This window comes from Petromyzon marinus, chromosome 4 (genome assembly GCF_048934315.1).
Source record: "Petromyzon marinus isolate PM22_M1 ecotype Great Lakes invasive population chromosome 4, UKy_Petmar_22M1.pri1.0, whole genome shotgun sequence".
Taxonomy (NCBI): Eukaryota; Metazoa; Chordata; class Hyperoartia; order Petromyzontiformes; family Petromyzontidae; genus Petromyzon; species Petromyzon marinus.
In genome coordinates, this window is record NC_133670.1 from 17,022,478 (window position 1) to 17,048,384 (window position 25,907).

The following is a 25,907-nucleotide window of genomic DNA, read 5'->3' on the forward strand; positions in this document are numbered from 1 at the left end:
GCAGATCTTCTCCAGGTCATTAAGGTTTCGAGGCTGACGTTTGGCAACTCGAACCTTCAGCTCCCTCCACAGATTTTCTAATGGGATTAAGGTCTGGAGGCTGGCTAGGCCACTCCAGGACCTTAATGTGCTTCTTCTTGAGCCACTCCTTTGTTGCCTTGACCGTATGTTTTGGGTCATTGTCATGCTGGAATACCCATCCACGACCCATTTTCAATGCCCTGGCTGAGGGAAGGAGGTTCTCACCCAAGATTTGACGGTACATGACCCCGTCCATCGTCCCTTTGATGCGGTGAAGTTGTCCTGTCCCCTAAGCAGAAAAACACCCCCAAAGCATAATGTTTTCACCTCCATGTTTGACGGTGGGGATGATGTTTTTGGGGTCATAGGCAGCATTCCTCCTCCTCCAAACACAGCGAGTTGAGTTGATGCCAAAGAGCTCCATTTTGGTCTCATCTGACCACAATACTTTCACCCAGTTGTCCTCTGAATCATTCAGATGTTCATTGGCAAACTTCAGACGGGCATGTATATGTGCTTTCTTGAGCAGGGGGACCTTGCGGGCGCTGCAGGATTTCAGTCCTTCACGGCGTAGTGTGTTACCAATTGTGTTCTTGGTGACTATGGTCCCAGCTGCCTTGAGATCATTGACAATATCCTCCTGTGTAGTTCTGGGCTGATTCCTCACCGTTCTCATGATCATTGCAACTCCACGAGGTGAGATGTTGCATGGAGTCCCAGGCTGAGGGAGGTTGACAGTTCTTTTGTGTTTCTTCCATTTGCGAATAATCGCACCAACTGTTGTCACCTTCTCACCAAAGTGCTTGGCAATGGTCTTGTAGCCCATTCAGTCTTGTGTAGGTCTACAATCTTGTCCCTAACATCCTTGGAGAGCTCTTTGGTCTTGACCATGGTGGAGAGTTTGGAATCTGATTGATTGATTGTTTCTGTGGACAGGTGTCTTTTATACAGCTAACAAGCTGAGATTAGGAGCACTCCCTTTAAGAGTGTGCTCCTAATCTCAGCTCGTTACCTGTGTAAAAGACACCTGGGAGCCAGAAATCGTTCTTTTGAGAGGGGGTCAAATACTTATTTCCCTCATTAAAATGCAAATCAATTTATAACATTTTTGACATGCGTTTTTCTGGATTTTGTTGTTGTTATTCTGTCTCTCACTGTTCAAATAAACCTACCATTAAAATTATAAACAGATCATTTCTTTGTCAGTGGGCAAATGTACAAAATCTGCAGGGGATCAAATACTTTTTTCCCCTCACTGTATCTCTCTTAGGTAACTAAAATGAGTACTACTTTATGGGAGCCACGACCCTCACCAGAACAAGCGGACTGAGAAACGAACGAACGAACCAATTTACGGGACATTAACAGCATTTTCATAGGTTTCCCTATGGACAAACTGGCCCTTGCCATGATAATGTGGAATGTCCATCACTGGCTTCAGCCTTCCAACAGACATGATTACTACCCAACACTTGTTTGAGCCGTTATAAACAACTTTTTTACTTTTCAATAAACAGAGAATAATCCTGTCATGAAAACGTGGCAACGTGCAGATGGAAATGCGAGGATGAAGACTGTCAGATGACATGCTTGTCGGAAATATTTGCTTCTTCGCCAGCTATATAACATTTTCTGGCGACTGCATGAAAGCTTTCAAGTCTTCCAGTTAATGACTGCAATATTTCTCTCAAGACTAATTTTCCTGCCGGTGGGCCAATAGCTGCAACTGCCTCAGATTGCGGTCAGATTTGGATCTGAGAATCATTTGTTTGATCACTTTGGATGTGGTGGAATAAATTCGGTGGAAATTGGCACTGCAAAGTATTTTTGGAAGTTTTTGCAAAGAAGCAGACTTCATCACTCCGGAGGAACACACATATATATTAGGCTGTGAAGGCCATAACTTGAATATATACAGTACTCTGCTCAACTCAACTCACCAGTTTAGTGCAATGCACTCATTTGCCGTTAGGATCTCTATAGCCCAACGCTAATTACAACTGACAGAAAAATCAATGGCATAGCAATAGCTGTCATCGCCATAATTAAGCTGGGGGCATGTGAGGCATAAGCAGACAACAGCATCACATTCTCCCAAAAAAAATCTGTGCCAATCTGTGTTGGGTCAGAGTATAAAACGGAGCTGACGATGTCCCCAAAAACCATTGTTGTCTTCTTCCATTGTGCTCAGAGAACACCGCGATCTTTGCCAAATGCACATGGAGGGGTGAGGGCAAGATCTCAGGCTTCATGGACCTTGTGTGACCGAGCACACGACGGTGATAATAAGTCAAGAAATAATCAGCTTTTTTGTTATATGGGGATTCGGAGTGCCCGCTGAGTGGCACTTTGCTCATTCCCTGCCGGTCGCCTTCTCCATGACGACCAGTGTTGTAGCTCTCTGCCACTCATCTTGCCATTATGCGCTACTTTCTTTCAGTCATAGCACGAGATGCAAAACAATGTTCATGAGAGCTATTGCAGAGCAGTGCATCAACCTGTTAATTCTGATAACGGGGCCTGCAGAAGGAGGCTATCACAGAACTTGCTTTAATCACACACTTTCGGGGTTCACTTTTCCACACACCCTGCAAAATTAGAAATGCTCATCACATGGCAGTCAATCTGATAATTGTTTTTATTTGCAGAACTGGAATTAAGACAAATTAAATTAAATGCTACGTTTAACATGATGAGATATGTTTTTGCAGTTTGTTGCTGATCGGGCTGAAACCATCCACTCGCGACACGTGACAACCCGGTTTAAGACTTTTTTTTCTATTTTTTCAAATTATTTTACAGGTAAGACCCACTGAGCTATACAGCGCTTTTTTCAGAAACGACCTGGCCACAAATGATCGCTCAACGAAGTGGCCTATCACGTGGAAATTTATAGCAGCTAAATACTCTAAAACCCATATTTTTTAAATGTGGAGGAAACAACCAGAGGACCCGGAAAAAAATCCACGCGATCAGGGGGAGAGAGAATATACGAACTCCAAATATACAGCAGGTGTCAGAGTCTGGATCAAACCCACGACTTCCTGTATACCAGGCGAGGTAGTTAACATCTCCTAGCCACAGTGATGATGAGAGAGAGAGAACATACGAACTCCAAACATACAGCAGCAGGCGTCAGAGTCTGGATAAAACCCACGACCTCCTGTATACCAGGCGAGGTATTTAACATCTCCTAGCCACAGTGATGATGAGAGAGAGAGAACATACGAATTCCAAATATACAGCAGGCGTCAGAGTCTGGATCAAACCCACGACCTCCTGTATACCAGACAATGTAGTTAACATCTCCTAGCCACCATGGCGCCCTGCATGGTATCAGCCACCCAAATCATGGGATCTCATCCGTGGCAGCTCAGTGTGCCGATACGAGCCACCCAGCCACATCTTCTTTGGGCACATGGCCAATGTGACTGCATGCACCCACTACAAAATCAGATCACAATCAGAATATGTATTTATGCTGGAGGAATCCGATGAGCTATGAAGCTCATTTTCACAGATGTCCAGTTAGGGGCGGGTAAGGACGTTACAACAACAAACAAAAGAAAAAAACATGATAGTAGTGCAAAGTTCAAGAAAGGTCAAATCACCCAAACACATACAAATTCAACTAAACCATCCCCATCCTGTCAGTCAAAGCCCACCGAGGTATTAACTTCTTTTTCAGAAGCAACCTGGCTACAAATGATAGCTTAACAAAATGTATTATTATTTGGACATTTAAAGCATCAACATCATCGAAATAATCTCAATGCATGTCTCTAAATGTGGAGGGGAAAACCGAAGGACCCGGAGAGAAGATCCACGCGACCACGGGGAGAACATGCAAACTCCAAATATACAGGCATTAGGGTCGGGATCGAACCCCCGACTTCCTGCATACCGGGCAAGGAAGATAACATCACACCGCCATGAAAAGACAATTGGATCACAAACTTAGCCTGGAAAAATCGCAGTATTTGCTCTCAAATCCTTTGCACAGTACTTGCACGTCCGAGACGGTATGAATATGAAACGCCGCAGTATTCCCTCGTAGACAAGAACATCTTGAACCTCCATGTTTGAAAGCCCTTCGTTTTTTGACGAGCCTTGATTGTATTATTTTGATTGTGTTAAGATGTGAAATGTTCTACCTCGGTGAAACAGAGGATGTGTTTAATCCTTGCTCGTGTAATGATACACACATTCTCCACTGTTATTCCGCATGCGTGGTTATTTTTTTTGTTAGCCTGCATAGATACGTTTGCGCAATTGAGACATTTCCACTACGTCACACTGGTTTCAAGGTGCAGCCGCTGCCAGGTTCAGTTCACATGGCGTGGTTGAGCGTTGCATGTTAAGACAATTTTGTTAAGAAGGACTGAGCAGGTAACATAATGCATACATCGGGTCACTGCGATCCACTCCAGCATGAAACCAGGTGAACTCATTTCATTCATAAATCGGAGCCTTTTCATTCCCCCCCCCCCCCCACACACACCATACTTAAATAAGAAGCGCCTATTTGTCGGTTGGAATCTGGCGTAAAGTGCCGTTTCTCCTGGATGGTAATCAGGCCGTTAAGCTCGTCTTAATCCATAGCAAAGGAAGCCATGCAAGGAAGCTCGTCCATCAAACTGAGATCGCCATCCAATCCTCTTGTGTGTGCTGGTGTCACTGCACCACCCATCACACAGCTGTATATCGACGAACAGCACTGGACGTGAATCAGGGAGAGGGGGGAGGGGGCTGCATAACCTCAATACAACGTTATTATCAACGCCGGTGCAGAGTTGATAATATGTACAATGGGGACTTGAATAAAGTGTGGAATCGTGATTGCAACATTGGAATGCAAAAACGGCTTTATTTCCTTTACTCGAATGGCAAATGATTGTGGACTGCCCATTTCCTATGGGACACTACCCCGCAGCACCAGGAATCTGACGATTTTGAGGCAGAGTTGGACGGGAGTCAGGAGAGACTGAACCCAAATCACAGCCGATAATATCGAACGCACGAGGAGGGAAGCAGCAGCGGAAATGTGCAGTGAAGGCAGAGCTGCCTGTCAGGTGAGCAGAGGGAGAAGTCGTATAAATATCGCCAGCCACCAAATTAAAACACGCTGGGATTTGTCACGTGCCTCACACTTCAGTTTTGCTGTGCACAAGTGTGCAAAATCTTTAATAAGTCCTCCGAGTAAACATAAGACACGGTACTTATTTAATCTCTATATTTGTTCATCAACGCATATGGTCACCGACGTCATTTGAATGAGTGAAATTCGCACTCACACGTGCATACATAATGGAATTGTTGATTTTACAATCATTTACACCCCAGTGTCAATCTACTGTTGGATGAAGGCCTCACAACGCCATCATGTGGCCTGCTGGCCAGTGCGGGTTAGTGAAGAGCAGAGGCTGGGACTCAATTAGAATCAGAATCTTTATTTATACTGGAGGAATCCGATGAGCTATAAAGCTCTTTTTCACAGATATCTAGGAGGGGTTGGTCAGAAAGTTACAACAACAAAACATATAAAAAACACGATCGGAGTGCAAAGTATAGGAAAGGTAAGCAAATCACCAAATCATTTTAAGTAGTCTAGTTTTATAATAATAGGGGTTTTCCCCTTTTTTCTGGCAACAAAACTGAAACCTTTTTACAAGGAATCATGTGTGCATTAACCACAATACTTGTGGTCAAAATGCAAACAAAAAACAAACTGATAATATATACATTTATCTTCTTGGTTCTTTCGGTAAAGTCACGTAGAATGGAAATAAAATAATAAAAACCAAAAAACATTTAGACTTTAAAATATTACAAGTCTAATATTGTATAGTCTAAAGTATAGGGTAGTGTATAGTAACGCATTGTATAATTCAAAGGTGGGATTTGTCTATGGATACGATATTATACAATGTAATTTAGATTGGAAGGTATAATATTGTATAGTAGTCCAGTTTATAGGATAGTTATAACGCAACACAGGACAGAGCAGCGCACCGTGGCTGTTTCCTCCTCTTCCCCCCCCCCCCCTCCTCCGTTCTGAACATAGATGGACTCGTCCGTCTGAACACAAGCTTGTCCCTCATACTAACATGCTAATTTATATGTTAATTCCTTTGTCAAGGCGCTCTGTCCCTCCCACACAGCTTAAAAGACGCTGTCCATGCTTGGCAGTGCTCACTCAAGCGCTGTCTTCTGGACAGTCCTGTTTCTTCATCTGAGGAAGGCTATTTGTGTTGTGGCCGAAACGTCGTGAGAATTTTATTTTATTATGTTTCATTTTTATTATTTTATTTCCATTCTACGTGACTTTACCGAAAGAACCAAGAAGATGAATCCCTGCAGTCACGAAAGCTTTAAATCGAAATATATGCATTGTCCGTGTTTTTTGTTTGCATTTTGACTACAAGTATTGTGGTTAATGCACACATGATTCCTTGTAAAAAGGTTTCAGTTTTGTTGCCAGAAAAAAGGGGAAAACCCCTATTATTATATTTTGGTACTGGCAAAGGAGGTCGAATGATGTCGTCTAGTTTTATTTTCCCAGGCAAAGCCCACTGAGCTATGAGCGTCTTTTTCAGACGCAACCTCACCACACATGATAGATCAGCGAAGTGGCTTATCACGTGGAAATGTATACCAGACAATAATCTAAACGCATGTTTCTGAATGTGGAGGGGAAGAGCGGAGGAATTTAATCATTATAACAAGTGGATGGCAGGAAATAATTTAAACAATATACCAAAGGCACCTGAAGGGCCAGGCTAAAAATAAATGAGCAAGACAAAATTCATATACAGTGCAATACGTTCACTGGACAAATCAAAATTCAGTAGTTGGAGTGACACAATTGGAAAACACATTAGACTATGCATACGTAGGGAGTTTATTGAAGATGTACCCTGTATGCAAATGATCGTAGAAAGAGATGAGCGAGAACAGGTTGAAGTGTTTTTTGGATATTCGTATTTGATAAGGATAAGAAAAAAAACGTGTCCCATCTTCACGTTGCCACGCTTTCATGGCAGAATTGTTATCTGTCATTATGGAAAAGTAAAACATTTACAAAATAGTGGATGTTACCTGCTCTTGCTTATGGATCGTAAACATGGCCACTGACAAAGAAAACGGTACTGAGGCTGTATAAGCACTGCACTGAAAGAAGCGTGGAGAGATGACGTTGCTTATAGCAATCAGAGGCAGGAGGAGGAACGCGTTGCTCAAGGAACCAACCTAAATGAGAGACATCATATTCACCGATGAGCAAGAACATGTGGGCTTGGGCAGAGGGCATCAATTGAAGGGACCGCGGCCAACGGAAGAAAACAAAGCCCCAGAGGATGACACCGCAGAAATGGAGCAGTGAAATCGGTTCACGTGCGTGCAGAACTCAGATGCACAGTCGTGTCGCATGCACGATGACGGATGGTAATGACGTGGTGAGGCGTTCATCCAGCAGTGAACAGAACATGGCTGTTGATTAATTGTATGGATACCATGAAACCATACCTCATTATACATCAAGTTGAGCACTCTCAATACCACGATGAACATCGACTTTAATGCTGCAATATCGTGCGGTGAAAAATAATAAGTTGGATGCTAATAATTGCATACAATACCAATGATTAAACACCTTGAAGGCCGTTTAATGTCTGCCGGATTTATTTGCATGCTGTTGCTAATTTATATCCTGCAGAAGACAAGCTGTGACGTGTGCAAAACACAATAACGCCTCTTACAATGAACCATAACCAGGAATGCATTGTTTATCGTTTAACTTTCAATGAGGTCAATTATGTAAATCAGACGTGTCCCTGTCCATTTCAATTGCGTTATTATGCACAACCGCGTGACTTTACCCGCCACAATACCCTCCGTGAAGGTTTTTTTCTGTAAAAAATATGTCGCACTTTACATCATGGGACCACCTTTGCCAGTACCAAAATATGATAATAGGTTTTTCCCGTTTTTCTGGAAAACAAAACAGATGTTATGATGTTAAAACACCAAACTGAAACCTTTTACAAAGAATCATGTCTGCATTAACCACAATGCTTGTGGTCAGAATGAAAAAACTCTGATAATATATGCGTTGTCCTTGAAACTGATTGGTCCACACCAGAGACAGCTTTCTTTTGAGCCTCGTCTCAAACGGTGTTAGACCAGAGGACGCCAAAAGACGAGGCTCAAAAGAAAGCTGTCTCTGGTGTGGACCAATCAGTTTCAAAGACAATGCATATATTATCAGAGTTTGTTTTTTGTTTGCATTCTGACCACAAGCATTGTGGTTCATGCAGACATGAGTCCTTGTAAAAGGTTTCAGTTTGGTGTTTTAACATCTTAACACCTGTTTAGTTGCCAGAAAAAAGGGGAAAACCCTATTTTCATGTTTCACTTTGCATACCCTCACGAGGTCTGGTGGAGCCACACAACAAATAATCTGAAATATGAATGACGTGCCCTCGACTGTTTTCTTTAAGATTGCATCGAATGTTGGTTGCACAAGAGAAAATAAACCGTAGGTTTTTTTGGGATTGGATCGCGTAAATATAAATGTGTCGTTAAACCCGCCACCACCCGACACAGCCAATTAGTACGGTTTACCACGTAAACAGAGCATTCCAATTTGTTACTAGTATACAGCTTAGATATAACCCAACAACACCTTTATTATGGCTGATATTGGTCGCGAAAACCTAGGTGTTAAACTGAGAAAATAAACCCAAAAGCATAATTTGTGTGTGTGTTGTTGGTGCGATGCCCCCTCTGCAACGCCGAATTGCACTGTAACAGAAAACAAAGCAATTCAAATGGTTCTCATTCATTCTCCATTATTGCACTAAACACCTGGAATTCCATCGCTTCACAAATGCCCTCGGTTACTCTTCCATCTAAAATCACAACGTGATGCTAAGCTGTCTATTCTGTATAACTTGCAATTGCCTTCGACACATTCCCTTATCTGTTTATATACCAGTGCAATATTATTTTGGGTCTTTCGGTAAAGTCGTGTAGATAGGTTCAAAGAAAATAACACAAGCGGTCGTCATCAAGAAACGACGACTGTTTGTCTTGCAATTGAAACGTCGTAGTTGTTTTGTTATTTTCTTTTAACCTATCTACGGGACTTTACCGAAAGACCCCAAAAGAATATGAATTCTTGCAGTCACGAAAGCTTTAAGCAAAGATTTACGCGTGCAATAATCATCCTAAATCCATTATGATTGTTCTGTATCTGAAGTTTCGTTTGCGAAGTAATTTGTCCGAGGCTGATTTTGTTCCAGGAAATTATTTCATTTAAAATTTACGTTTGTGCGCCGTTTTAGATTTCTGTGACGCGGTTGTTGTTTTTTCTCATCGAGTTGGTTTTAATTACAATATGATTATTTTTTTTGCACCGATGTCTATTTGCTGCATTGTTGTACTTGTTATGATCTTTCTGCTTTTGTCATTTTTGGCGAGCCGGGGGCGGTGGTCACTCTCAAAGAACGAAAATATCCCGGTCTCTTGAGTTCTAATTTTGTTCAACAAAATAAACTTTAAAAACGTGAGCGTGTGAAACATTGTACGTTCAAGTGCGATGGTAAGCAACGTCCCTCTGGAGCTCTCGTGTGACCGTCCAACGAAGAATTATAGATTCTTGGCCGACGCCACTCTACACTGCGTTTACTCCACGCCAGTCCAAGTAAAATCGCCACGGCCAAAACGGTATTGGCAGCCGTGTCCAATTTGTGTCAAGAAACCCGTTTTACCATCACATCATGGCTCCAACAACACAACTGCATGTGCACATCAGCTGTACTCTGTCGCACTCATAAACTGCGATTCTCTGAGTTCACACTCCAGCCACACTCTCTGACGCTCATAGAGCCCGATTCTGTGTCATGACAGTGAATTTTAACTGTTGGACAGTGCAGTCAAAGTTGTCTTTTTTGGCAAAATAATAAAAATCATGAGTAATATTTTACTATCAATATTCTATAATGAGGATACATTATTAAAATAGACTTTAAATCGATATTGTAATTATCAATACTTCAGAACAAAGCACTCAAAGTCATGATTCACCATCAAGATATAGATTGTTTTCATGTTTACAATTCACGACCGATGATGGGCATTACTAATAAAGATTTTCAAAGCAATTCTCAAAGTGTTTTAAGACACAAAGCATGACAATTTCACGTGCGAGAATGGCACTTGATGTGCTGTTGTACGGAAAATTATCGTGCAATATTACAAAGTGTTTCTTTTTTATACGGTGCATTTTGTTTGCTCCAACAAATATCTGCAAGAATGTAATAAAGTGTGCGGCTTATTTTCATAATTTTAATACGTAATTTTCCATTTCTAAGAACGCACGCGGCTGCTGTTGCTGTAGCCAAGTTCGGGCGTGATGAATCAAATAAAAGGGAAATTAAAACTGAGCGTCTGAGTTACAGAATTACCCATGCAAATAAATAGCAATTATAATTCTGGTAATACATATTGCACTCGTATTATCGTTTAGGAAAAGCACGTTAAATGGTGTAAAAAGTATGAAATTGTTTGTGTGTACGATAATAACGTTCGTGCTGATCAGTAGTTTTGTTAATTTGTACAATACGCCACTGCAGGGCTGTCAAGTTGAATTAACAAAGAAAGCAATCGTACGCTCACCAAACAAAACGCAACACCGTTGGTCAATAACAGCGCCTCTTTAAAAAGGGAGGGGGGGGGGGAGAATACGAAATAGGGAGATGTTTCGGGCAATCACTCTTCATAGCATTGTGGGCAAAGACCCCTTTGTATTTGTGTGTGTGCACCACCGCCGCCAACGCGGCATCGCCAAATAATTTAGATGCTCAGTGAAGAAGCCAGCTTGAGAACGACGTACAGGATTCCCCGTGGCAGAATTTTCCATCGCCAATCCTCCTCTCCCATGCCTCCGAGTGTCCTTGATGGTCCGACTCATATTGGTGGATAGAAGGCACTGGGAATGTATTTTCTCCGACCAGCACTGCTTAATATTCCACATCCACGTGGTTCCATATTAAAGCATTCAAGCCGAATGCCAAAGCCGTTATGAAACTTAACCCCGGCAAGAACTGCTTCCTACGCGTTTCCTTAGGATTCCTACGCGTTTCCTTAGGAAATGAAAGGCAGCATCAAAACGTTATCATTCATTAGTGGTTTAAAATACTATTTTAATCTATGAGTGTATCTCACAGCAAACAGATTTTTTCACTCAAAATACAGTGATGGAACATTCTGTTTTAATAGTTACCAGTTGTAAGAAAAAATTGCATAAAATACACAAACTATACGTTTGCACGCAACATTTAATGTCGTTTTTTTATACTTTTGAACGTTATTCTTCAATAGAAGCTTTAGATTTTGCATGCATCATAGCATCAGAGCATCAGAGGCAGAGCTATGACGCGAGCCTTACAGGTGCATCGAACAAAGCCAACGTCAGTTTAACACGTAGCCAACGTATTTTTCACTTGGATATTCGGTACTGCCTAAACCAAGTATCACTGCTATTGCTAGGCCCATTGTCCAAATACTGCACATGGACTTGCCAATGTTCTGCCCGAGATCATTGGTCATATTGATAACATAAATCAATGTTTATCATTTCTCAATTTAAAATAATAGCACAATGTGGATTTTTCTTTAAGTAAACAAAAGTCAAATTGATTTCCTGCTCAAATGAGCATGAAGGCGGTGCTCATATCCTGTTTACAGCCCTGAGCCAGCAATTCTGAATGCCTATGAGTTGGGGGTAAGTCGATCCGGAGGACAACCACTGTTGACTTCAACCAAATTGGTACCCATTGTATCGACCTCTGAGGGATGATGGGCCGAGTCAAACCCCAACAACGATTTCAACTTCCAACATCTCCGATTGCTGCTTGCTCTACCACCGAGCCACCTAGCTGGATAAAAAATATATATTTGTACATAACTAACGATGTCCTCTATTTACCCTCAAAAGCCCGACTGAATCTCAAGGCTTTTTGGGAAGGAAGCTGAATGGGGATATTTGGACAATGTTTCTCTACCTCCATGAGCCAGACAACTCGGGTACGCACTCAAGTTGCGTTTTTGCCCATCACCAAGTTTCCTATCCTTTAGTCACCGAGAGATGGCTGGCGCTTCGGAATGGGGCCCAAGTTCTCTGGACAAATTTAGCTTAATGGGCCTCATCTAAATTGCTCACGTCAGAACTTCGGATGAGCAGAAACACATCACCAAACATGTCACGATAAAAATAAATGTTGACTACGGCAGGATAATGAATTTTATATTAAATTTAGTATTTAATTCTGTCATCAACGCAAGTGATGACGCTTTACTCGCCACGGAAATGAGGTATTCGTTGAGATGGAGTGTCGGCCAATGGGATTTCACGTCAGTGGGACAAGCAGTCGGCAGTCGCAATGGTTGCGTTTGTCTTTATATAGTCACACGGGTCTACTGTGAAATACATTGCGGTAGAGTATCGAGCTCTTTCTGTTTCACAGCTGCGACTGTGGATTGTTTTGTGCCCTCTACACATTTATTTCCAAAAACAATTTGAGAACAAACTAGGAATCAGGTTATTTCCTACATGAACGGGTTAATCTTACCATGGAAACCATGACCACCACCACATATTCGGCACAAAGATGGACTTGACATTTTTAGTTTCTGGTGCCATGGGTAAAGGTCAAGATGTGAACCCAATTTGCACTGGAAGCTAAAGAAAAGTAATCTGAGAATTCACATTAAACATTGCATATGGCGATTTAAAACATTCCCCATATGCTGGTATCAAAGATGAGGACTCTTCAGACAACTCATCCCGTCATGATTAAAATAAATCATCGTCATTTATTCTCAGACGTTGCCTTAGAAGTCGAGCTCCGAGCAGCATCCACTATGAAGGCTGCCTTCCTCGTATATGCATGTGCTGGATACGCACGTGTATGTGTGTGGACGAGATTCAGAATACGCCTTAGGCTAGTGTGAATTATCTTGCTCGAGAATACGGCACTGGGTATGTAAATGTGAAACCAATCTCACATTATGGCTTAAAACAAGAGATATATAGGGCAAAAGTAAAGGTCCAGCCCTACAATTGCCAACTTGTGCCACTGCTGGCAAAAGCGGCCTCAACTGGAAGGAGTTCTAGAGCACCCCCTGTAGGGAATTTGACCTGCTCTTCCATGTTGGCCAGACATCTTGGACAAGGCACTTTACCCCACCACTCCTGACCTCCGGCTTTACAAACATACAAAGATACTGGATATGTTCTATATACTATGAGTGTAGTGGTGCAATAGTTAGTTGGTTTATATTCTGAGTATTATCTGAAAGGGCCCTGGGTGCCACATTGACCAGCTTGATAGAGTGCAGTCAAAACCACCAATGTTGATTAACGTGACACAGATTTGACCAACATTCAACAGAGAAGTGACAAAGGACTGCGATTATTCATTATTGTGTTACGTATATGGGAGGGAAGATGCCCAAGAGGGTGAGTGCTGTAGAAATAGAGGGATGAGATCAGCCCACGTGCAGGAGGGAGATGGATCGCGGCATGGCGAGCCCGTGAGGGATGGGCGACGACACCGGGAAGACTTCATCCAGCAGAGGAAACATCATGGCCAATAATGACGCCGACGTTTTTACCTTCAAAAGCGAAATATTGTTAGGTAAATGTATGCATGCATGTAGAACTTCTTTCGCACCCTACGTAGCCAACCGTGCTCATCTGAGGTGCAGGGGAAGGACATGCGACCACGGGGATAAAATGCAAATTCTAAATATACAGGTGGCAGGCTCGGAATCGGACCCACGACCTCCTGTATCCCAAGCGAGGTAGTTAATATCTCGCCACTGTGGCAGTTAAAGTGCCTTAGTAGTTAAGCCGTGGCTGTGTATTTCTTTAAGATGCGTCTGAAACGTTGGGAGCCTCTTTGTGGCCACATGGGGGAGATCCCCGTGGGTTTTCTATATCACCGTGTCAGCTGATGATTACATTGTCGCAAAAAAAAACCTGATATAAAATCAAGAGCGAATGCCCTGAGTGAGCAGCCTAAGCCACCCTTTGCGGAGGTGAGTGGCTGTGCAAAATTCGTAATTTGGGTTAATAGCTAATGACGCAGCCTCTTAATAGCAATATCATGTCGTTTGTTTTTCTCGCAGTCTATCTGCGAGGCCAATGCTGCGCTCGTAAGAGGATAGGTGCGATGCCAGCCATTTGGCTTTCAGTCCCACATTGGTTCCAGACGTGAAAAATCTCACAAGACGGTGCACATTTGGTCTCCCACCGTCGTGCAATTGTCACAGCAACGAGTGGGGCCACTCTCCCGCGAGCCCGAGCCCAACCTCACGCACTTCATGCACCCCAAGTATTTTTACACGGACACACAACACTGGACTGTTGTTGTTTTACTGCCTTGCCCAAGCTTGCAATAATTGTTGAAAAATCGGCAGGAATTGATATACTTTTGCAATGTGTACTTATATACTGGATTTAGTTTTATTTACTTATTTTTGTGACTTGCTTACCTTTCCTATACTTTGCACTCCAGTCGGTTTTTGTAACGTTCTTACTCGCCCCTACTGGACATCTGTGAAAAAGAGCTTTATTGCTCATCGGATTCCTCCAGTCTAAATAAAGGATTCTGTTTCTGAACACTGGAGCAGAACCCAACCCAACCGAAGGAATTATTTCATATTTTCCCCAAAAATATGCAGCACATGTGTGTACGCATGTGTGTGTGTCGATATCTCATTAAGCTGAAATATATGGTTGAGCTGAGTGCATTAATTTCTGACTGTCTTTTTTGCATCATGCGGTGTGTAAATATACGCACAGTATGCATTAACATAATTATATTTTATTTATAAAATTAAATGGAACTGATTTTTGTTAGTGTAACAGTGAAACTTGTTTAAAATAGTTGTATTATCATGAATTACATTACAATTATGTTAAACCACTCTCACCACGAGCTCAGATTTATTCTTAAATGCTCATATTAATTTTCAGGCAGGGGCTTCATTTCCTATTCGATGTTTCTCAGTTCCCTGGTAGATTGGAGTAGGCACGCAACTAGTAGCCACAACCGTAGCGAAATGTATATTTAATTTGGTGTGCCGGGTGCATATTTTCTGGGTCACAGATTCGGACAGGCACATATTAAATAAAGACCTGCATAGAGGTATGCTTGAGCCAGCTGGGTGGCTTGAGTGGCACTGTGGTTAGACTGTGTGCATGGCAATCGAAAGGTCGTGAGGTCAAATCTCAGTCCGGGATCAACTCTGTCCCTTCAATCGTCTGCGACTGATAAATGTGCACCCGCTTTGAGTGAAGTCAACAGTGCCTCTTTAATGGAGTTACGAACCGTTACTTAAGCAATGTAGAATTTCCACAAATGACCGAGGCGTTTCTGCAGGAGACCAGCACTCCCTCGCGCTCGTTGAAGTGGGAAGCCACGTTTCACTCGACCTTGACATATTTTGACAAAATATATAGCAACTGGTAGCAGTGAGATGGGTACAGAAAACTGACAAACCCTGAGTAAGGTGGGTTCCACTGCTGTGCGCTGACAGACGCATCACAAGGCATGCACTGCGTCGGTGATACATGTCAACTCGTGTAACGACAGCCTTTGCTGTCGCATCCTGCATCGAGCGTAATTATTCCAGATGCAACGCAGCTGCTACATTTGCTCCACTAATGCCACGTTGGTGTACAATCTCTACAGTGAGGGAAAAAAGTATTTGATCCCCTGCTGATTTTGTACGTTTGCCCACTGACAAAGAAATGATCAGACTATAATTTTAATGGTAGGTTTATTTGAACAGTGAGAGACAGAATAACAACAACTACATTCAGAAAAACGCATGTAAAAAATATTATAAATTGATTTGCATTTTAATGAGGGAAATAAGTATTTGACCCCTCTGCAAAACATGGCTTAGTACTCGGTGGCTAAACCCTTGTTGGCAATCACAGAGGTCAGACGTTTCTTGTAGTTGGCCACCAGCTTTGCACACATCTCAAGAGAGATTTTGTCCCACTCCTCTTTGCAGATCTTCTCCAAGTCATTAAGGTTTTGAGGCTGACGTTTGGCAACTCGAATCTTCAGCTCCCTCCACAGATTTTCTATGGGATTAAGGTCTGGAGACTGGCTAGGCCACTCCAGAACCTTAATGTGCTTCTTCTTGAGCCACTCCTTTGTTGCCTTGGCCGTGTGTTTTGGGTCATTGTCATGCTGGAATACCCATCCACGACCCATTTTCAATTCTCTGGCTGAGGGAAGGAGGTTCTCACCCAAGATTTGACGGTACATGGCCCCGTCCATCGTCCCTTTGATGCGGTGAAGTTGTCCTGTCCCCTTAGCAGAAAAACACCCCCAAAGCATAATGTTTCCACCTCCATGTTTGACGGTGGGGATGGTGTTCTTGGGGTCATAGGCAGCATTCCTCCTCCTCCAAACATGGCGAGTTGAGTTGATGCCGAAGAGCTCCATTTTGGTCTCATCTGACCACAACACTTTCACACAGTTGTCCGCTGAATCATTCAGATGTTCATTGGCAAACTTCAGACGGGCATGTATATGTGCTTTCTTGAGCAGGGGGACCTTGCGGGCGCTGCAGGATTTCAGTCCTTCACGGCGTAGTGTGTTACCAATTGTTGTCTTGGTGACTATGGTCCCAGCTGCCTTGAGATCATTGACAAGATCCTCCCGTGTAGTTCTGGGCTGATTCCTCACCGTTCTCATGATCATTGCAACTCCACGAGGTGAGATCTTGCATGGAGCCCCAGGCCGAGGGAGATTGACAGTTCTTTTGTGTTTCTTCCATTTGCGAATAATCGCACCAACTGTTATCACCTTCTCACCAAGCTGCTTGGCAATGGTCTTGTAGCCCATTCCAGCCTTGTGTAGGTCTACAATCTTGTCCCTGACATCCTTGGAGAGCTCTTTGGTCTTGGCAATGGTGGAGAGTTTGGAATCTGATTGATTGCTTCTGTGGACAGGTGCTTTTTATACAGGTAACAAGCTGAGATTAGGAGCACTCCCTTTAAGAGTGTGCTCCTAATATCAGTTCGCTACCTGTATAAAAAACACCTGGGAGCCAGAAATCTTTCTTATTGAGAGGGGGTCAAATACTTATTTCCCTCATTAAAATGCAAATCAATTTATAACATTTTTTACATGCGTTTTTCTGGATTTTTTTGTTGTTATTCTGTCTCTCACTGTTCAAATAAACCGACCATTAAAATTATAGACTGATCATTTCTTTGTCAGTGGGCAAACGTACAAAATCAGCAGGGGATAAAATATTTTTTTCCCTCACTGTATATCTCTCCTTCATTATCACGCACATATAGATCGATAACAGACCTTCTTCACAATGTAAAACAATTGCCGTCAACCACAAAGAGCAGAGGCACAACAACATCTATTCAAATCGCTTTGGCCCACTGGTAGTTAAGCATTAACATAAAGGATGCAAACCCCTAGAGCATAGGAACATATGAAAATTGCTTATCGCATATAAAAAGTGACCTTCAAAAATCCATAAGTTCGCCTTACTGCCATGTCCACGTTGCATTTTTCGATGGGCTGACTTAACACTTTGACGTGCAGGTAAGCGCGAGCGCCTTGATCTAACCGCCTTTGAAAGCAAGGGATGGTGGATCATAGATTTTTTTTATGAAATTGCCAAACCTGCTGGCCTCCTAAGTGGTCAGGAAATTGCAATTCAGCCACTGTGTTCGTGAACCCAAATGTGCGTGGACAAGTTCGGTGTTGTTAACCCCCTTGCATACATGGGTTTTCTCTGGGTACCGATTTCCTTCCACAGCAAAACACTTATATCCTTGGTTATTTCGGTAAAGTCACGTAGAAGGGAAACAAAATAATAAAAATATAAAAAATAAAATTCTCACAACGTTTTGACTGCAACACAAGCAATCATCATCAGGTGTGAAAACCACAGCAAGAAAATTTGAAAATTTGAAATTCAAATTTTCTTGCTGTGAATTTTCTTGCTGTGAAATTCAAATTTTCTTGCGTGGTTTTCACACCTGATGATGATTGCTTGTGTTGCAGTCGAAACGTCGTGAGAATTTTATTGTTTTATATCTGTATTATTTTATTGTTTCCCTTCTACGTGACTTTACCGAAAGAACCAAGAATATGAATCCCTGCAGTCACGAAAGCATTAAATCAAAAAGCAAAACACTTGTTTAAATAAACGGATTGTCTGAAACATTACGATTCAGGGCCCTCCTGAAAAGGTCTTGAGTTTAAGTTTTAATCGTTACCATAGTAAGTACCCAGGAAAGGCTCACCGGGTCTCAAAGCGTTTTCAGGAGGGTCCTGCAATTGGATGTTTAACCAAATATATTGGCGAGTGTGGCATGCAGGAGGAAACCAAAATAGTTTGAGAAAAACCCACGCATTCAAGGAGTCGCACAAATTTATTAAAGAATCTATTGCTATTACTGCTATCCCCTGGTCATCTCACAACCAAAGGCAGTCTCCCATTCAAGTTGCAGCCAGGCTCAGCCGTTCTCAGCTTCAAAAAAATCTAGCTAATATCAGCCGCATTTACAGTGATCTGGGTTATCAGCAAAAGCAGGCAATATCGGTGTTAAAATGAACAGATGGGCAATAGCATGCGCTCGCCCAACACCACAGCAAGGCCTGCGCCTGCGAATGGTCCAAACGCTAGAAAGATGGGAACAGGAAAGAAGTAACCGGGCACGCACTTCCATCGAAGTGCTCGCCCGAGTTTAAATTATTTAGATTATTTTGCTGTTATAAATATCCGCATAAGCCACTTCGTTGAGCTATCATGTGGTCAGGTGGCTTCTGAAAAAGAAGCGAATAGCCTAGTGGACTTTACCTGATAAGATAAAACATATATAGTTTAGTTTTATTTGCATACATAAGTGATCTGTCTACCTTTACTATACTTTGCACTGCTATCATGTTTTTGTATTGTTTGTCGTTGTAACGTTCTGACCTGGCACCTACTGGACATCTGTGAAGAAAACAAAAACTTTACAGCTTATCGGATTCCTCCAGTATAAAATAAATATTCTGCTGCTGAGAGTTAACTCGGTCACAAAAATTAAGTGTAAAAAATATTCCACGCAAAAAGTGGGGGGGGGGGGGGGGGGGGGGGGTTTTGGGTTGTTGTCATCGATGGCTTGTGAGTGCATGAAGATCGCGAATGCGTGACGCGGACGACGACCTCCAAACAAACGCCACAGCGTCACTCGGTCTTTGTTTCAGCTGCCGAAGCCCCATTGGGCAAAGCAAAAAAACCTTGTTATGAAAACCACAGTGCAAGACCGTCGGCAGTGGCGGCTGTTACAGGACATTGCGGGAGGGAATGTGCAAACTGCTAAGAACAAAACAAAAAACAATATCATTTACAAGACTATGACGAGACGAAATTAACGATACTCAATTAAGGAGCAGGTTAGGATAATACAGCAACGTTATTAGACACTGCAGAGCACCAAGGTAGACGAAATATCACGATCATTATTTTTTTGTGTATATACACAAATAATGTCCGAGCTCACCGATAAACTGACCGGATGACACTGGAGAGGTAGAGATTGCGAGACGAACATTCTACACAGGTTGTTGGTTTGCGTTGACGAAGACGACGACCAAGAGCGTGACGAAAACAACCAATCCTGACTGAGCTAACAGTGGCGCGGTGGGCGCGCACAAGGGCAATGCCTCTCGACAGTACCCGGCGGTGACAAGGGACGTCGCGCGCACGCTGCCCGCAAGCACTCAAACCTCCAACAAGTTCCCCACATAACAAAACCCCACTCACCCCGTCCCTTGCTTCAGTCGTCTACACCCCATTCAAGCCAATCCTCATTCATATATACTGTATAATGTTAACAAATACATCGGTTTGATGAAACAAAGTAGTTGTACTTGCATGTCCGTGCTTGGTTTGTGTTTCGATTGTTTACCTTCTAAAAATAAACAATCTGGGCATGTCTTGCGCCCCCCAGAAAGGGCATCTCGCACACCCAGGGGTTGCGTGCACCCCAGGTTAAGAAGAACCACTGCTCACGACCCACCAACGAGCACCACTTTCGAGTTCACTTCATTTCTGAACCTGATTATTGTAAGACGCTCGGGGGGAAATAAGACGCAAACCAAAAAAGGTGTCATCGGCGTCAATAAATGTTTACAAATATGGTCAGACACATACATACCGGTTTATGAGACACATCACGAACCTTTGTTTTATACCCAGTGGGAACAGTGCGGCCCAAGCCGGAGAATACGTTAACGGTGATAATGCACAGATATCCGTCAATAAACGTCAGGGTGAAGTCTTCACCGCGCTATGCTGGTCGTGGGGGTTTATTTGACTACACTTTACCACGCTAGGTTGTTTTTTAATGCGTGCTGGTGGAAAGAAAAAAAATAGGTTATCGGGACCGGTTCAGACATCACTCGCCGCAGTATCCACTGCCGTCAACCGTGGCCGAGAGTCGAATAGTTGCAGCGCGCTCACCACGACGGCGACCGCTCCACCGCTTGACTAATTAACACCCAACTCAATGGCAAATTCAGTCGTTCCACGCTGCACACTCCTAACGATTGCCGAACGCGGCCCACGTACTCCAATTCAAATCAAGGGATCGTGCGCGCGCGTGCGTTCCGCGTGACGGATGGAGCGGGGTGCTGATACAATTTAAATAAGAGCGCTCTGCATCTCGTGCCGTGTGCTTATCGATCACTATAGGGCGCGTGCGGCGTTATAAACGCTTTACTTGCAATTGAGGCGCGCAAATTGGTCGACTTGGGAGACGCGCCGTGGTGGTTCGCGACGGATGGATAAACTCTGACCCACACCGAGATTAAGTGCCGCATCCCTCCCCCCCCCCCCCCTATCCAGGACACCGTTTGCGTGTTTTACCGCATTCTCAGGATTATGCGATGCACCCCGAACCTGTGCACGCACCGCCGTCAATACAGTTATACAACTCTTGTATTCTAATGCGCAGTGATTGGGCGCGAGAGGAGGGCGTCTTATCACACGAGAGGATTTGCGCGAATGACGCTCGTCTCAATCAACAATCAACGTTTCCAATGTGGCGACAAGCAATTTATTCGTGACAAAGTGTTCGGGACATCCTCAAATGACACGCGAATGAGACGACACGTGCAGTGGTTGATGGCTGCATGGTAGGTTGAAACAACTTGGACCACCGTGGACTTTGAACACTGCTGACGGTCAGGGATTCATTTCAGCCGGGGTCTATGCGGTTCGGTGATACGGAAAAAATATGCATTATCCGACACACCACATGCAGAATATTTCTCACTCCGGGTGGGCCTAATAGTCACGTGCTTACTACAATCTACTATTAATGAAGGACATTAAACCTTGCGGACACAGATTGAAACAATCGCTGTTTTTGCATCGCTGTTTTACTCGAATATGGCTCCGAATTTAAACTTTAAGCGCATTTCGTGTCCCCAGCTCTTCCGAGAATTCCTAACGGTACTGAATATTACCTTCGCCGGTAATATATACAGCGCATGTAGTTGATGTCATTTCGAGAGTGCACAGATGCTGCATGGGTCGTTTCGTGAAATATAACGCGTGGGGGTCGATGGTCATTCGCTTAAAGTATACGGTAACGCATAATTTCACACACCTCGCAAGACGGCCTGATGTAATCAACAACGCGTACTTCCATCTGTGACTATGCCAGTGGTTCTTCTTGACCTGGGGTGCACGCACCACCCCCTGGGTGTGCGAGATGCCCTTTCTGGGGGTGCACGACAATCCGGATTTTTTTTTAGAAGGTAAATAATCGAAAACACAAATTAAGCACGGGCACGTAAGTACAACCTCTTTGTTTCATCAAACCCTCTATGTATTTATTAACATCGCTACATCTTTTGAACGAGTGACGACCAAAGGGGTGCAAGGCTGTGGTAAAGGGTAAGAGCCACTGCTCTATGCCAATGCACGTGTGCGTGCGCGCTGCTGGTGCACGTGTGTGTCTGTGTGAGTCCACTAGTACACGTGTGTATCTGTGTGAATGCACTCGTGCACGTGTGTGTCTGGTGAATGCACTCGTGCACGTGTGTGTCTGTGTGAATGCACTCGTGCACGTGTGTGTCTGTGTGAGTCCACGAGTGCACGTGTGTGTGTGAATGCACTCGTGCACGTGTGTGTCTGTGTGAGTCCACGAGTACACGTGTGTGTCTGTGTGAATGCACTCGTGCACGTGTGTGTATTTGAGTGCACGTCGTAGGGAGCGGTAGTGTAGGGGTTAGCGCGCTGCTCTACGAATCTGGCGACCCGGATTCGATTCCCGCTCACGGCCAACACCGGTGACGATCATCTGAACTCCCCTAGGTCGACTCAGCCTCAAACGAGTACCTGGTGTGATGTATGAGCATCGCCACGAGGGAGACAAAGGCGACCGGGCGTGGTGTTTGCCACCCACCCCTTCGTGTGTCCTGCCGGCCTTCATAGGTGCTGCTCGCTGACAGCACTTGCCCCAACAGTCTGTGAAGGCTACACAGGGGATCTTGGTGTGTGTACGCGAGTGCACTCGTGCACAAGCGTGTATGTGAATGCATGCTCGTGCACCTGTGTGCCGGTGAATGCGCTAGTGCACGCGAGCACGTGCGCGTGTGTGAATGCGCACGCGATCACGTGCGCGTGTATGTAAATGCGCACGTGATCGTTCGTCGTGGGCGCTGTGCACGTCGCTTTCACGCCGTTTGTGGTTCAAGATCGCGCGCTCTCCCGTCGCCACGAATTACGGACGGGAATCGTGCCCAGTGGCTCTCAGTGCAAGCACGACACTGCACCACCACCACGTGGAGCTCACCGCTACCGTCTGCCACGGCGGTAACACCACCAGCACCCCTCCTGTGGGTCATCGATGCCCCAAATAAAAACACTGCGGAACAGCAGCCTTGTCATAAGAGCAGGCGACTGCATACATACATAAAAACAAAGACAAAGATCCCCCGTATAGCCTTGACAAACTGTTGGGGCAAGTGCTGTTAGCGAGTACCTATAAGGCCGGAACGGTGCACGAGGGGGTGGGTAGCCAGCAACCACGCCCGACTGTTTACACATCGCACCAGGTACTCATTTGACGCTGAGGCGACCTAGGAGAGGCCCAGGAGAAATTCAGATAATCGCCACTGGTATTGGCCGTGAGTGGCAATCGAACTCGAGTCTCTAGCGCAGTGCGCTAACCGCTACACTACCGCTCCCAATACATACACACGTGCATGCACATCATACTCCAACACACTCAACCACCCGGGTAGTGCCCCGACCCCCTCCTTGTAATCACCCAACCCACCCAGCACAGACTCCGTGCCGGGGCCCCTCGATAACGAGGGATTCCAGTGGCTCCTTCAGGACCGTAAATGTACACAGACGCGCCTTTATCCATCATGTGGCGAACAGCGGGTCAAACGATTGGCAATTTCCCGCTTTATACACACGGCTTTATCACTCCGTAAATCGCGGTGACGGGGCGCGCGCGTTTTGCATCACTGCCGCCGTGCGCCTGTGGCGAACGCAATAGCCGAGTCACCGGCACGTGTTCGGCTGCGACCGTAAACACGCGCGGGCCGACGTCCATCAAAATAAATCTAAACAAACAAAAATGTGACCACAGCAGCAAGCAAGCAAGCAGCTCTCAAGCACACGACGATATAGCGGGAGTAGATCATCTTGCAAGGCGCTGGGCTATCGGCCGAAAACTCCACTCGAAATAAAAACAAAATCCATCCTCCTCTTCAACAACTACTGTGTGTCAAAATCAATGATGATGACTATTTGTAACAACAAAAAAAGCTCATTCACATCAATAAATATAGGGAGAGTCCCGCTGCCGATAACAGACAACTGGCAAAGCTGCATAGCTACCGCAGGCGCGTTAATTAATACCCCGCTGATGTGAAAGGCATTAAAGCAAAATAAGGAACTTACCGACTTCCCAGCACACACGACCGACGGCGCTTCTCCTTCACTCGACCCGCGGGGATGTCCCTGCTGGCGGGACGGACGAGTGCCTGCCTGGCCGGCTGACGGGTTCGCTCACTAACCCGCGGGACGGATAATGTCTGGCCGGTTGACTGACTGGTTGACAATCTGACTGGTTGGTTACTTGCTTGGTTTACTATCTACTTGGTTGACTGCCTAACCGGCTGAACTGCCTAACTCATTGACTGCCTGACTGATTGACTCGCTGGCTGGATCGCTCGCTGGCTGACCGGCCGGCTGGCTGACTTGATGACTATCTGGTTGACTGTCTGGCTGGTTGACGGGCTGCCTAGCTGACTGGCTGCCTGTCCGGATTGATGCCCGTCTGACCGGTTGACTGGCTGGCTCGCTGGCTGTCGGCCCGGATCGACGACTGTCTTGATTGGATGGGATGTACGGGAGGGTGAATGGAAGCGTGCGCCGTGCCGCTGCGCGCCGGTCGCTCTCGCTGCGCCGCTGTTCGCTCGCGTTTGCCTTTCGGTACGAGAAGGGACGGCGTGAAGAGAGCCGCTGCCACCACGGGGTCTCCCAAACCCCACCCACTCACCCACAGATGATCGGCTCCCTCGCGAGGTTTTTTTGTTGTTGCCGACGGGGGGGGGGGGGGGGGGGGTGGAGGAAATGGGCATCGGTCGCGAGTTCTGTCCACACGAGCCGATCTCCCAAGCGAACACCTTCAAGTCCCTGTCCCACTCAAAGGCTCAGCTGTGACGCCAAGCAGTCTTACCGGGTCACCGCGCTCTCGAGTTCGCGCTGGACGGCTCGACTGCATCTCACTCACACAAACGCACATGCGCGCACAGACATGTGCACCCCCCCCCCCGCCCGCTGTAGTAGTGGCATCAGACGCTGTGAGCGAGCGCTGATTGAGGCTACCTCGCTGTGAGGCCGGGTCGCACCCGGCATGCGGTGGTTGCGGACTGAGTTATGCCGGAACAGCATGACGATGAAGTTCACACGCCGTAGCCGCTCGTACTTTAAGGCTGGGTCAACCTAGCAAAGGCGAGGGTTAGATGGAGATTCAGATTGGCACCTCCGTGTTGTGCATTCGCCGGCATCGTGGTGCAGCGCGCGTTCTGCTTCCGACACGAAGCACACGCGCGCGCACACTTGAACTCTTAGCCCAAAAGTAGGTGCTAAGTGCTGTTATTGACCAAGGGCTGATGGTGGTGAAACGCCCCTGTTGCGTCAGAAGAAATACATCCCCATCCAACTGACCCAATCCGATGCTCAAAAACACTCGACGCATTGGATGATGGAAACAACTGTCAATCATAAAACATCGATACGTCTTACCAGACACCACGGTTTTGCAGAGTGCTGTCCAACTCTTATCCACGATAACTCTCTGGCCTATGTGCTGTAAATAAGGGCCATTTCCCGAAACGTCGCCTGTTCTATGTTTGTTTCATGTTCAGGCAGCGTTGTTGCGTATTGGTGATACTTGGCGTGTCTGCTTGATGTCGTGGCTGTGACGTGGGGCGCCTAGGGGATGCGAGAGTCAGACTGTGATTAATTTTATCCTGACGTGCCGCTCGCTGCATCCGTTTGTATCCTGAGTGTGTCTGTGATTTATTTACACCCTTCAACCCGGAGCTAATCTGCTATCACAATAAAGCGTTGTGTGATAAGAGTATCATTTTGGAGGCTCTAGGAGCCAAAGTGCCGCCTAACATGATGAATGTGGTTGAGTTATCCCATTGCTTAAAGTGATCGCATTGCTATTCGCAGGCACGATTTAATGAAAACTTACAACTTAGTGCAGTTTTGGATAGGGTTACTGGAACGGCTTCTGCGGTTTAAAC

The 25,907-nt window shown here is 45.0% G+C and overlaps 1 protein-coding gene across 6 annotated transcripts in view; it reads right to left on the reverse strand.

Annotated features, from left to right (window-relative positions):
- Positions 1 to 25,384, reverse strand: part of LOC116938586 (thrombospondin type-1 domain-containing protein 7A-like) — a 246,240-nt gene extending 220,856 nt beyond the window's left edge. For 3 of the 6 annotated variants that reach the window (XM_076058798.1, XM_076058807.1, XM_032945908.2), the window contains exon 1: positions 24,049 to 24,638. The gene's annotated coding sequence lies outside the window, so the exon portion shown is untranslated. The other 3 variants (XM_076058777.1, XM_076058768.1, XM_076058793.1) reach the window with 3 other exon arrangements.
- Between the last annotated feature and the right edge of the window lie 523 nt (positions 25,385 to 25,907).